The sequence below is a fragment of the Rhinoderma darwinii genome, chromosome 4, assembly GCF_050947455.1.
Source record: "Rhinoderma darwinii isolate aRhiDar2 chromosome 4, aRhiDar2.hap1, whole genome shotgun sequence".
NCBI lineage: Eukaryota > Metazoa > Chordata > Amphibia > Anura > Rhinodermatidae > Rhinoderma > Rhinoderma darwinii.
In genome coordinates this window covers 100,792,731-100,798,610 of record NC_134690.1, presented here as the reverse complement: position 1 = coordinate 100,798,610, position 5,880 = coordinate 100,792,731, and positions in this window count along the sequence as shown.

Genomic DNA, 5,880 nt, shown 5'->3' with positions numbered 1-5,880 from the left:
AAGCTAGAAAACTGATTGCCTCCTACTGACTAAGACCGACTGCACCTTCTATAGCTGAACTGAAGTGAAAAGTCAAGCATTTTTTCAAATGGAAAAAGTTATATACAATAATCGGGGTTCCCTGCATAAATTTGATCCCCCAGGTCTTGCTAGGGAACATCTCTCCAGAGCTCATCTCCTAAGTGTCTTAGTCTGTATGTAGTTGACTTGTTTGTAATTTGTACTTCAGGAAACTGTGAAACATGTCGAGTTACATGTATTAGACCTGGGCTAATACACAGGATATTCTACTTTTTGTTTTGGGTTGTTTCTGTATTTAAAAAATTTAAAATCTCAATAAAAATCTGATTAAAATACCAATAACCTTGCCGAAGATGACTGCTTTGTATTATATACTGAACGAAGTACACATTGGCAGTATATAGTATAGTCAGGAGCATAACGCTAGTGGGTGCTTAGGCAGCAGTTGCAACTGGGCCCTGGAGCCTGAGGTGGCCCATGTGTCATAGTTGGGACCATATTACAGATTTTGCATTCAGGCTCAGGAGCTTCAAGTTACCTCTTAGTGCCCATTCACGACCGTGAATAACGACCGTGTGCTGCTCATGGAAATCATGCGTAGCACACAGACCCACTTATTTCAATGGGGCCGTTCACACATGCGTGAGTTTTCAGGCAGCGAGAGTCCGCTGCGTGAAACTCACTGCATGTCCTATATTGGCACACAAATATGCTTTTTCCGCTGCGATTCCCCCGAAAAACCACGGGAGAATTGCGGCCCCATTCATTTCAATGGGCCCATGCACACGACCGTGGTTTCCACGGTCCGTGCATGGGCCAGGAGCCTGGACCTCAAAAAGAACGGACATGTCTTATTAAGGGCGTGCGTTGCGGTCCAGGCTCATAGAAAATAATGCACGCGGCCATGTGCACAGCCCGTGATTTGCTGGCGGCTCGCTGGTGACACTCCGTGGCCGGCCGACCCGAAAATCACGAATTAAGGTTATTTAATTCTGGAACACTATTACACACATTTCCTAATTTGTTCTTATGTCAATCAGACACCAATTGACTCATGACTACTTTATATTTAACAATATTTGTTTACAGGTCACCTGAACTTCGTTGAAGGCTAAGTTTCCTCCCTACCTAGTACACTTTGTAGCCAAAAGCAATGGACACCCGACCATCATACCTATATTCGCTTTTTTCCAAAACTATGGGTGTCAATATAAAGTTGAAGCCCCGCTTGCAGACATAACAGCCTCCACTCTTCTGGGATTTTGGAGTGTGTCTGTGGGAATTTGTGCCCACTCAGCTAAAAGAACATTTGTGAGGTCAGACACAGATGTAATGTAGGACAAGAAGTCCTGGCTCCCAATAAGTGTTCCAATTCCTCCCAAAGGTATTCGATGGGGTTGGTGTCAGGGCTCTGTGCGGTACAGACAAGTTCTTCCACACCAATCTCACCCAACCATGTCTTTATGGACTTTGCTTTGTGCACTGGGGCACAGACATGCTGGAAAATGTAAAGGCCTTCCCCAAACTGTTACCACAAAGTTGGAAGCATACATTTGTCCAAAGGTCTTGGTTATGCTGAAGCTTTAAAATTACCCTTCACTGGAAATAAGGGGCTTAGCCCAAACACTGAAAAAGAGCCCCAGATCATTATCTCTCCTCCATCAAATCTTACAGTAGGCACTATGCATCTTGGAAGGTCACGTTCAACTGGCATCTGCCAAACCAAGACTTGTTCATCAGACTGCCGGATAAACGTGATTCATCACTCCGCATAATGCATTTCCACTGCTCCAGAGTCCAGTGGCAGTGTGCTTTACAACTCTCCAGCCAATGCTTGACATTGTGCATGGTGATCTTAGGCTTGTGCGCAGTTACACAACCATCATGAAGCTCCTGACACACAATTCTGTTGATGTCACTTGCAGAGGCAGTTTGGAACTCTGTAGTAAGTGATGCAACAGAGGATATGCAATTTTGATGTGGCTGAGCTGTTGTTATTCCTAGACGATAACCCTTCACAATAATATCACTTACAATAGGCCGGGGCAGAACTACGAGATCCGAAATGTCAAAAACTGACTTGTGGCAAAGGTGTCATCCTATGACAGTGCCATGTATAAAATCACTGTAAGTATATTTGATATATAACAGAGTCGGCTTCATTGCATTGCTAGCGAAGTAGCCCCAGTGTGTATGTAAGACACGAGAATTAGATGGTGAACCCCCACTGGGGACATGAACTAATGGAAAGGAAGAATATAGTCTACGGCCGGCACTGAGAGATACTTTGTCGCCATATGGATAGTCAATCACTTGCTAACAGTTCCTCTTGAGCGGGTCCTCGTTTGGCTTGCACAGAAGCAATGCTGCATGATTCGTCATTGAGGATCCTGCCTCTGACCTGACCCTACTCAGAATCCATCAAGTATGGCGCCTGCACTTACCTGCTACGCTAAATTAACATGGGAGTGTGTTGTTACATGGTTGCCTAGAAATGTTCCAGATCCTGACAAACTTTCTGTCGGTACATTCCTGCATTTCTTTTTTTAATGCCTCCATAGCCTAACAGTATATTAGTATAGTGTATAGTGTATATCATTGCATTACAAATCCCAGAATAACACAACCATTCACTTGCAGCTTGATGTTTGAGGCTGCCTGGGGTACACAGCAACGTACTCCTCACTGAATGCGGAGGAATGAGGTGAATTCCGGCAATGAAAAAGTTTATATGGTCGTGAGTTATGCAAACAGCGTAGCTCTGTGTTTCTGTAATTCCCATAGAACTGAATGGAAGTTACGAAAACAACGTAGCTCGCATACTACGCTGCTTCCGTAACTGCCATTCACTACTATGGGAGTTACGGAAACAGTGTAGCTCAACGAGTTACGCTGTTTACATAACTCACGACCATATAACCTTTTTCATGGTCGGAATTCACCTCATTCCTCCGCAACACAGAGCGACTGAACGGGGTTTAGGGGGCCCCGTTCTGGAGGTAGGTGCGGGTCCCAGAGGTGGCATCTATCTGACATTTATGACATATCCTGTGGATATGTCATAAATGTCTCTCATGAGAAAACCCCTTTAAGGCTAGTCCTGCTAGTTATCAAAGTGGCATCTACATAAGTGCTGCATTTGCCTGCACAGATCAGAACCAACAATAAAGATAGCACCCGGACTAGTAAATGTAGAAGGCAAATACAGTACACAGTGGTGCATAGCATCCTATACCTTCAAGGCCTGTGGTTACATACTATGTAAATTCATTTCAACTCTGTAAACGATAAAACTTGTGCACATTGAGGATCAGGTATCAATAGCATCAGTTATATTTTAATTGCTAAGGGCCTGTTCACATCACCGTTGCCATTCCGTTGAGGGGTTCCGCCTGAGGTTTCCGTCGGGTTAACCCTTCAACGGAAAGGCAAACGGAAACCTAAACTTCCGTTTCCCTCACCATTAATATCAATGGTGAGGGAAACATAGATTAATGGTTTCCATCTGTCACCGTCGTGACAGGGTTCTGTTGTTCTTGACGGAATCAATAGTGCAGTCGACCATTTATTGTGCCATATAATGTACTAGGAAACAGGAAAAAAATTTGTGGGGTAGAAAATTTAAAACACGCTTTGTTTTTACAGAATTCACTGTGCAATTAAAAGAACATGTTAACTTTATTCTGTGGGTCAATACGATTACGGCGATACCAAATCTAAATAGATTTTTCTATATTTTACTACTTTTACAAGTAAAGTGTAAAAAATAAAATTTATTTTGTGTCCCCAAATTCTGAGAGCCATAACTTTTTTATTTTTCCGTCGATTAAGTGGTATGAGGGCTTTTATTTGCAGGATAAGCTGTCGTTTTTAATGATATAATTTTGGGGTACATGCAATGTTTTGATTTCAGTTTTTATTTAATTTTTTGTGGGAGATGAGGTGACCAAAAAATAGCGATTCTGGCGTTTACAATTTTTTTTTTTACGGCGTTCACCGTGTGGGTTAAATAATGATATATTGTAATAGTTCAGACTTTTACGGATACGGAGGCAGCCATAGCAACCAACACCACCCCTTGATTGCATTGAGGGGAGCGCGATGAGCTGTTAGAGAGGGTCGCCCCCCCTATTTCTAACGATTTAAATGCTGCGGTCGCTATTGCGCGATCCCGCTCGTTACTCTGAAGTGTTGGCCTAACATACTCCGTGAGCCCGTTCCATACTCCCCTACCCGACTTTGGCATATAGATACGTCAAATGTCGGGAAGGGGTTAAACATAGCGTATATGCTGCGCCATTGCTCTGATCCTCAAGAACAGTGAAAATGTAGAGATTAGTTCGAAATTCCCAACACACTATTATTAATTTTTCCAGACACACAAAGACATACACAACAGATAAATACCCTCACCGCAAAAGAAAATATGTTGTCAGCTCTCTTCAATCTGTCTTCCATCCAAGATTTTTGTGCATACTTCTGCAACTGTATGTGCTTATTTGTAAAATTCCTCTTTGAGGGCGAGAGGGAATTCAATGGTGTTATTTCTCCATAGAGTCCTCTATGGTGGTGACCCCATCCTCCATATCCACTAGAGCATGGGCTCCATGAAGAAGATGGTGTTGATGATGGGCTTTGGTTTCTGCTCCAAAGATTAATTGAGATTATTTGCCAAATGGGGTAGTTGGTTAAAAGCAGCATTTCTGTGGGGGAACGGTGGTGGATGTGGACTGGCAGGACACCTCCTTTGCTGTTGATGTTGGTTATGGTGATGCTAAAAATGTTGGTTGTAGGGGTGATGTTGAGACATGAGTCCAATCTGTGCAGAAAAGCTACCTCCGAAGCAGGGGCGTAGCTAAAGACTCATGGGCCCTGGTGCAAAAGTCTTCGTGGCCCTCCAAATTTCTTCTCATGGTCGACGGTCCGCAGCTTTCAGCTGCATCAATGGGTCTCCTAAGTGACTCAATGATGCAACACTAGAAGCCAGGGGCATCACTAAGGTCTTAAAATATCAGGGGCAATATATATATATATATATATATATATATATATATATATATATGAGGCAGCATATCTATAGCACTTCGACCCTATAGCTATTTATAGGATTAGATACATTGGCTCAGCAGACAGTATGACACATGATAGGCTTAGATACAGGGCCCATTCACTGACATTGCGGCTCCAGCGCTGGACCCCGGAAAGGTAAGTATAAGAATTGTTTTGCTTTTTTATGTGTTACAAATTCTTTTTGGGTTTGTGTTTTTTTACAGGTTCGGATGTTGGACTACTTCAGATGTTGGACTACTTTGATGGCGCCGTTTTTCTATTCTCAATAAAATGGTTAATGAGGGTTCTATGTTATAGATAGATAGATAGATAGATAGATAGATAGATAGATAGATAGATAGATAGATAGATAGATAGATAGATAGATAGATAGATAGATAGATATACTTTGTCTGTTATACTAAACAGTCAGCCCTGAAGTGTGATTGCTCAGCATGACAGACTTACACACAATGAAGGTGTTACTTACATACATCTGGTGTGGGGTCAGGAGCAGAGCTGGAATCCCAGGCAGGGTGCCAGAAGTGGCTCTGCTCCGGGACTCCAGCTCTGGGCAAGCCCCTGACATCACTGTGGTAGCATCTGCAGAGGGCACTGTGGCAGCATCTACAGAGGGCACTGTGGCAGAATGTACAGAGGGCACTGTGGCAGCATCTACAGAGGGCACTGTTGCAGCTTCTACAGAGGGCACTGTGGCAGACTCTACAGAGGGCACTGTGACAGCCTCTACAGAGGGCACTGTGGCAGCCTCTACAGAGGGCACTGTGGCAGCCTCTACAGAGGGCACTG